The sequence below is a fragment of the Myotis brandtii genome, unplaced genomic scaffold (assembly GCF_000412655.1).
Source record: "Myotis brandtii unplaced genomic scaffold, ASM41265v1 scaffold329, whole genome shotgun sequence".
NCBI classification, from domain to species: domain Eukaryota; kingdom Metazoa; phylum Chordata; class Mammalia; order Chiroptera; family Vespertilionidae; genus Myotis; species Myotis brandtii.
Window position 1 is genome coordinate 12,293 of NW_005362676.1, and position 9,093 is coordinate 21,385.

Genomic DNA, 9,093 nt, shown 5'->3' on the forward strand with positions numbered 1-9,093 from the left:
TGGGCTGGTGTTGGTATGTATGGACATGAGTTTTTAACAAATTTGGGTCAATGCCTAGGAACAGAGTAGCTGGGAACATTTTTCTTGCTCATCACGAATGATAGTTTGTCGCTTGGATCTTCCCCAACTATGGGCATTGCCAGTTCTTTGGCTTGTAGCCATCTCCTAGGAGTGGAGGGGCACCTGTTTGTTTAATTCGCATCCCCTTAATGCGTTGGTATGGGCATGAGTTTTTAACAAATTTGGGTCAATGCCTAGGAACAGAGTAGCTGGGAACATTTTTCTTGCTCATCACGAATGATAGTTTGTCGCTTGGATCTTCCCCAACTATGGGCATTGCCAGTTCTTTGGCTTGTAGCCATCTCCTAGGAGTGGAGGGGCACCTGTTTGTTTAATTCGCATCCCCTTAATGGAAAGCATGTTCCATCTGGTTATCTGTCATCTGTATACTTCTGTGGGGAGGGGTATATTCAGATCCTAGGCCCACGTCTAATGGGTATGGTTGTGTGCCTATTGCTGAGTTGTAAGATTTCTTTCTACATTTGGAGAGAAGGCCTTTATCAGATATGCCTTGACAATATCTTCTCCCAATCTGTGTTGAGCTTTTCATCAATGGAACAGTGCCCGTAATTTTAGTGAAGTCTACCGAATCCTCTTTCCGTCATGATTTGTGCCTTTGGTGTGGCATCTGAAAACGTGTAACAAAGCCTAAGGCCACACAGACTTCCTCCTTTATTATTCTGCATTGCACGTGAGGTTCTGAGGTCGACCTTGGGTTAACTTTGTAATTAACGTCCAATCTCTCATGCACACGTGAAGGTCTGGGTCTAGGCCCCTTCGTGCAGGTGGACACCCTATTGTTCTGCCATTACTTACTGAAAAGACTTCCGTATGGATTGAATTTCCTTGGTGCGCCCATGTACCTCCTTCTGATTTCTCTGTTCCCAACTATTGGCCTATGTGTCTACTCGTTTGCCAAGACCATGCTATCCTGACGACTGGACATTTGCAGTGAAAGTTCTGAAATAAGGCAGGGGTGGACCCTCCAAATCTGTTCTTCAGTATTGTGCTGATTATCTTGTCTTTCCGTAAAACCTTAAGATTAGTCTGTTGATTTCTATCAAATAACCTGTTGGGATGCTCAATGAGATTTCATCGAATCTATAGATTTCATTCAATTTGAGCTGGGCAGAGCTGACCTCTGAACAGTATTGAATCTTCCAATCCACCATGAACACCGAGCTATTTACATCTTAACCATTACTTGAATCTACTTTGATTTCTTTCATCAGTTTTGTATTTTCTGCACTTAGATCCTATATATGGTATAAATATATTTATTTATATGATATTTACATACACATGCACATTTTCTTTGATGTACATGGTTTTTTTTAAAATTTATTTTGAATTCGCATCCTTAATCCTTGTTCTATGCATTTAGATATTTTTGTTTTGTTTTGCTTTGTAGATTCTTTGGAATTTTCTACATAGACAGCCTTGTCATCTCTGGATAAACACAGGTTTATTTCCCCATTTTCTTTACTATGTTTTTATTGATTTCAGGGAAAGGGAAAGAGAGATAGAAACTTCCATGATGAGAGAGAATCATCAATCGGCTGCCTCCTGCACACCCATTACTGAGTATCGAGCCTGCAACCCAGGCAGGTGCCCTCTATCTCTCTCCCTCTCCTTTCCTCTCTGAAATCAATAAAAATATATATTTTTTAAAAGAAAATGTTTGGAGTCTCTCTGGAAAACAGATCAGCAACAAAGTTCTGCTAAACCCAATACACACTCATTAAGATCTGATGCAGTCGAGGATGGGTGATATTTCTACACCTGGCTGGAGGGTCCTGGAAATACCAGTCAGGGAAATTAGTTAGCATAACTCAAATCAAAGGGGACCATCAAAACTACCAGTATCTGCAAAGGAATTAGTACGTACTTTGAAAAAAAATCTGAAAAGCCACAAGAGAAAGGAGATCACGTACCCACCCCCAAAACAAAACTTTCAGATACCAAAATATATATATATATCAAGTAAGAAAATAAACAGAAAGAAAGCAACCCCATCCCAAAGTGAACATCCAAAACCATAATTAAAAGGAGAGAAGAAAGAGAAAGACGTACCTGGTCCTCGGATAGGAAGACGTATATGATTAAAAACCACTTTTTCCCACAAATTAATTTATTACAGTTGAGGAAATTGCAGTCTAAACTGTAATTTCTTCCAACGAGAAGACACATGAGACAACAGGAGGCAGAAGAAGGGACGAACAGATCACAGCACAAAAATGGAGCCAGTCACAGATGACGATACAGCAACAGTGCGGATGGCATTACAGATAAATGGGCAATTATTGGCAAATAATCGCAAGTCATGGCAAGTAACTTGGCAACGTCACGATTTCAAATTAAAAATTTTTTTTTCTCATGATTGAAGGATTGGAATTTTAAAGAAAACAGAAAAGAGTTAGAAGTTCACACAGGTGACGAGTCTTATGGAATCCGCATAAACAGCTTTCCGAAATGACATGAGACTCAGAAGCCGTACAAGCGAACATGGTAGTACTTGGACACAGAACAGTTATACACAGTCTTACAACAGAAACGAGGTTTGAGAGGGTGTGGAAAGTATCTGTAATGCTTGACAATCGAAAGCTTACTGTCCAGATCATAAAGGACTCTGCGAAGTAAGAAACAGATGGACCCACCCACCCCCGCCACCAAAATTAGACAGAAAGAGGAAATGAAGAGATACAGATGGCTAGTCAAATATGAGAAAATGACCGAACTCAAAAACAAAAGAAATACAATTTAAGACAATAGTTTGGGCTATCACGTTGGCAAAGATTTCCAATAGGCATGAAATCCATGATCTGGGAGGCCGGGAAAACGCTGGCCATCTTATTGGTTGCCATTGGAGTGGTAACAGTTGGTACCATGTTATTAAGGAAATCTGATGATAATCTTCAAAACTGAAAATGTGCCTATTCTGAATCCCAGTATATCAGCGGCTGAGTAATGATGATGATATACTAGGGACAGATGCAAAATTATTGCTCTAGAGGGAGGTCCATTGCACAGAAATGTGGTGCTAACCTCAGTGTTTGCGAATGAGAGAACATGGGATTATATTCAATCTACAAAACAGTCATGCAGTCATTCCATAAATGACACAGATGTGCGTTACTGAGGTAGAAAAAGCTGTTCACGGAAAGGCAGCATGTGGAAGAACTGTGCAATATGGTCCCACTTCCAGAGCCCCCTCCCAAAACACCTTGCGTGTTCGTGTGCGTGTGCATGTGCATGTGTGTGTGTGTGTATGTGCAAAACTCCCTCAGTAGAGATAGAATTAGGGCCCGGCTCATGTGGCTCAGTGGTCGAGCATTGACCTATGAACCAAAAGGTTCCGGTTCGATTCTCGGTCAGGGCACATGCCTGGGTTGACGGCTCGATCCCCAGGAGGGGGTGTGCAGGAGGCAGCTGATCAATGATTCTCTCTCATCATTGATGTTTCTCTCTCTCTCTCTCTCTTTCCCATCCTGTCTGCAATCAATAAAAACATTTATTTTTTTAAAAAAGAGAGAATTAGGAGAGAGGAGTGCACTCAATGTATATCTTTAGATCTGCTTTGAAATTTTAGGGGAAAAACCATGCAGCATTTCTTTTTAAAAAATGTACCCCTCACCAGCCAAGGAAAATTGTCAACTGATACCTATGAGAGCACTGAGGCATTCCATCATTTTGAGTGTCTTGTGCAAATACTACTTCCTCTACTGAGGCTCTTGGGATTGAGTGAAGTGGCAGCCAAGGAAACAGTCACCACGCCCAAAGTAAAGTCTCAGCGATGACAGCCCAACATGACCACTGCTCAGCTAAGCATGTCTTATCTGCAGGAGGGGTCCACAGCGACACGGGACGGCGGGGAAGCTCTGTGTAGAGGAACGACTGCAGTGTCGTGTGGCCGACGCTGGCGATGAAGCGACGGCAGCATCCGGAGAAGCAAATCCACCTGCAGAGACATGGAGGGGACATGGCGAAGGTGAGGGACACATTTTCTAAGGCCAGGAGTCTTGAGGGCACCCTCACACACCCGTCTTCTACGTGTGCTGGGGGAAATCTACCCAGACACACAGGGGCAGCCATGCTTGCAGTAGCTGGGTCCCTGCTGTGGCCAGAAAAATGCCTTTAAAAATGCCTAAGGTCAGCCTGGCTGGTGTGGCTCGGTGGGAGAGCACTGACCCAGAAACCAAGAGGTCCCCGGCTCCATTCCCAGTCAGGGCACGTGCCTGAGTCGTGGGCTGGATCCCCAGAAGGGAGTGTGCAGGAGGCAGCCAATCAATGTCTCTGTCTCTCACCCCCCGCCTCCTGTCCCCTCTCTCTAAAAATCAATAAAAACATATATATATTTTTTAAGTGAAGGAAACCCTTCAGAGGCCCAGGACACGTGTCACTGGACGTGGAGAAAAGCTATGAAGACAGGCGAGAGCAGCTGTCTCTCTTCACTCGTCACGCAGTGTGGCCCTTGGGCCCATTAGAATGACCCCGAAGCCATCCATCCCTAGGAGGCTCCCATCCCAGACTTTCGCGCTGCCAGGAAGCGAGAACTACTCTGACGAAACCTCACCTGCAGCGGGTGGCCTGGAACCGCAGGCAGGCCGAACGCTCGCTCAGTCTGAAGAGTCTTGTCTCAGCGATTTATGGGTGGCAGCCACGCCCCAAAGCGTTCCCAAGACGTCAGGTTCTGAGGGGGAAAAGGCCAGCCAGCGTGGGTGCTGGGAAGTCACCCAATATAACGGTACGTAAGAAACGTTCTAATAAAAATTCCGTGACCTAATTTTTACAACTTCCTGTTATACATAATTATTAATAGCAAACTACGATGTTCGCTAATGACTGATTACTATCATCGTGTTGCCTTCATTTCCCTTACGCGCCTTACGTGCAGGCGCACCATTTCTCTCCACTAATATTAGCAGCGAATATTTTAGCAGCCCATGGCCACATCATTAGTCTTGGACTGACTTGTTTGGTGTGCGCAACAGGAAATATTTAGCTTTCGGAGAACAAAAAAATAGATTTATTTGCGTTACGTTTATTCATTTGTGCAGTTATTCAATGTCTGGTAAGTTCATGTTCATTTATTTGTGTTACGTTTATTCATTTGTGCAGTTATTCAATGTCTGATAAGTTCATGTTCAAGAAAAATGTTAATTTTTATTAAAATGTTCTATTATTTTATGTTAACGATGACTCCTTTATTTCATCCCTTTGTATTCAGCATGTCTCTATGGAAATAAACCTATGTTTCTATGAAAATGGAAACTTTGGTTTTTGGCGGCCCACATAAACTTAAACATTATTTATTTGGCCCATTTTAGCCTTTGAATTTGACATGCTTGATGTACACATAAACCGCACATGAAGACACATGCGTGTAATCTCCTTTAACACAAAGCATGTTGGAGTGTGGGGACCTGTGCTGACATGCCCAACTGTCCCTTCCCCCCCGAGGTCTGACACACACAAGAGAGGCAGGCTAACAATTATGTCAGCGAGATCAAATGTTTCCATTTCATTCAGACCAAATGTCATAAAACAATTATTTAAAATATGTCTTCATTGATTTTTTTAAAGGATCTCAGTTATTTATTTTTTAAAATATATTTTTATTGACTTCTGAGAGGAAGGGAAAGAGAGAGCGAGAGAGAAACATCAATGATGAGAGAGAATCACTGATCAGCTGCCTCCTGCACGCCCCCTACTGGGGATTGAGCCCATAACTCGGGCTGTGCTCTGACTGGAATTGAACCCAGGACCCTTCAGTTCACAGGCCAATGCTCTCTCCACTAAGCCAAACCAGGTAGGACTGTCCTCATTGATTTTAGAGAGACAGCAAGGGATAGAGAGAGAGAAACATCAATGATGAGAGAGAATCATGGATCGGCTGCCTCCCGCATGCCGCCTACTGGGGATCAAGCCTGCAACCTGGACCTGTGCCCTGACTGGGAATCCAATCTGGACCTCCTGGTTCACAGGTACATGCTCAACCAATGAACCACCCCGGCTGGACCATAATTTAATCTTTTTAACTTCATCCAGTCGTGTTTTATGACTTAGCATAGATCTACCCTAGAGAATGTTCTAGGTGTGTTTGAAAATAATTTGGGTTCTGTTGCTGCTGGGTGACCTAGATATCAGCTCACGTAGGTTGATTAGATTGCTCAAGTTTTCTATATCCCCATCAATTCGTTGTTTAACTGGTCTTCAATTATTAAGAAGAAGGTATTGAAGAGTCCAGTTTTTATCACTGATTTTCCCTTCGATCCTGTCAGCTATTGCTTTCTGTAATTTCAGACACTGCTGTAGGGTGATTGTGTTGTTTATAATTGTTATATATCCAATCAGAAAGAATGTATGACCCCTATGTTCACTGCAGCATCATGTACAATAACCAAGTTTTGGAAGCAGCCAAGTACCCATCACTACATGAGTGGATAAAAGAGCTGTGGGACATTTACACAAGGGGATACTACACAACTGTAAAAAAAAAGAGAGAGAAAAAAAATCTTACCTTTTTGCGACAGCAGGATGGACCTGGAGAGCATTATGCTAAGTAAAACAAGCCAATCAGAGAAAGGTAAATACCACATGATCTCACTTGTATGTGGAATCTAATGGACTAATAAACAAAATAGAAACAGACTTATCAATACAGAGAACGGACTAACAGCTCTCAGAGGGGAGGGGCTCGGTAAAAAAAAAAAGGTAAAGGAATTGAACAGCTAAAAGGCCTCATAGACACAGACAACAGTATGGCAATTCCCAGTGGGAAAGGAAGGTGAGGGAGGTAGAAGAGGTAAAGAGGAGATAAATGGTGATGGCAGGAGACTTGACTTTGGGTGGTGAACACACCATACAATATACCAAGCTTGTCAAACTCGAGGACCATGGGCCGCATGCGGCCCACAATGAATATTTTTGTGGCCCAGCCAATATGACGGTATGTAAGAAACGTCTTAATAAAAATTTCGTAACTTTATTAATAATGAAATACAACGTTCGCTAATGATGGATTCTATCACCGTGTTGCATTCATTTCCCTTAGGCGCCTTATGCGCAGGCGCACCATTTCTCCCCACTAATACTAGCAGAAAACATTTTAGCAGCCGATGGCCACATCATTAGTCTTGGACTGACTTGTTTGGTGTGCGCAACAAAAAATATTTCACTTTCAGAGAACAAAAAAAAAAATACGTTTATTTGCATTATGCTTATTAATTTGTGCAGTTATTCAGTGTCTGGTAAGTTAATGTTCAAGAAAAAAACATTACTTTTTATTAAAATGTTCTACTGTTTTACATTAATGATGACTCATTTATTTCAGCCCTTTGGATTCAGCATGTCTCTATTGAAATAAACCTACGTTTTGATGAAAATTAAAGCTTTTCTTTTTTTGCGGCCCACATACACGTAACCCTTGTTCATTTGGCCTGTGTTAGCCTTTGAGTTTGACATGCTTGCAAAATACAGATGATGTATTATAGAATTGTACAACTGAAACCTACATAATTTTATTAACCAGCGTTCCTCCAATAAATGCAATATAAAGAAAAAAAACTGATTGGATTTGGCAAAGAAATCTGTTTACCATTACGAAAGATCCACCGGCGTCCCACAGATCCCGGCCTGCCTCCCTCCGAGGGCACCATCCCACCAGCGAGCCTCACAGGTTTCTCGGAGCATCCTCACGGGCACGTGTTTGGGGCCAGCCTCACCTGGGAGGTGACGAGAAATCACATCCATGATTGAGAATCGTGCCCAGGCTCTCAGGCAACAAGACCATGTGAAATGGGCCCCCAAGGGAAGCTGTGCACCTGTCTATCAAGATTCACTTTCCCTAGGGAGTGACTGCGGGTGCGTGATACCACCACTGTGAGAGGGGAGCTGTCCCTCACTCCTGTCCCTGGGGCTCTGAACGTGCTGGACCTCAGTTACCGATGAGAACGACGACGGTATGAGTTCTCACTCATTTTGTTCAGCTCCAAGGAATGTTGGTTTGGTTTTTTTGGGGGAATCATCATCGATCCCAGCACGTTCTAAAAAATGGAGGTGCCGGATGGTGGCTCATTGGGTGAAGCAAGGACCGTGGAGTACCCCAGGGCCTGCAGGGCCAGGTCCCACCACTGAGCGAGGAACACTCAGTCCATGTCGGAGGGAAACCCCGTGGGCCATCGGGACACTCAAACAAGCCGCCTGCAGCAGCTCCAAACCCACAATCTAATGGCTGAGCGAGGAGCAGAGCATCACTTACCTTCCTGGGGATCCCGGCTCCGTGCCCACTCAGGCACCCTTCATCGGGGACTCCCAGGGACTCCGGCCATCCAGGCAGACAACGGGCTTCTCGTCTTGGCCGATGCAGACCCTGGCGCTGGGGCTGCACCTGAGAAGTGGACACAAATCACAGGGGCGTTTGAGTCATGTGCCCAGGTCGTCAGGTAAAATCCCTGCCCTCCTCTTCCCTTTCATGGGCCTTCATCTGATTGTCCCCTAGGCCTGCCCCTGAGGCATGAGTGAGGGCAGGTGTGACTTCCTGTGTGCAGGTGGGTGGCAAATATGGATGCAGGTGGTGGGTACAGGCCTCCCCATTTGAAAAATGAAGCCCTGTGGGCAGGCTGGTGTGGCTCAGTGGTTCAGCATCAACCAATGAACTAGGAGGTCAGGGTTCAATTCCCAGTTAGGGCACAAGCCCAGGTTGCAACCTTGTTTGCCAGTAGTGGGCGTGCAGGAGGCAATCAATAAGTCTCTCTCATCATTGATGTTTATCACTCTCTCTCTCCCTCTCCCTCCCTCTCTGAAATCAAAAAGAAAATGTATTTTAAAAAGACTCATCCAACACCAAAAAAATCCTCTCTGATGCTAAACACTGGGCGGGCCTGCATGAGTGTGGCGAGTGAAGCTGTCCCTCACTCCTATCCCTAGGATACGGAACATGCTGGACCTCAGTTACCGATGAGAACGACGACGGGTGTAGTTCTCACTCATTTTGTTCAGCTTTTCCAAGGAATGTTGGTTTGGGTTTTTTTT

The 9,093-nt window shown here is 44.2% G+C and overlaps 1 protein-coding gene across 2 annotated transcripts in view; it reads right to left on the reverse strand.

Moving 5' to 3' along the window:
• Positions 1–8,363: 8,363 nt before the first annotated feature.
• LOC102263324 overlaps positions 8,364–9,093 on the reverse strand; it is a 22,826-nt gene continuing 22,096 nt past the window's right edge. For both annotated transcript variants that reach the window (XM_014543575.1, XM_014543574.1), the window contains exon 10: positions 8,364–8,449. The gene's annotated coding sequence lies outside the window, so the exon portion shown is untranslated. The remainder of the gene's footprint in view (positions 8,450–9,093) is intronic.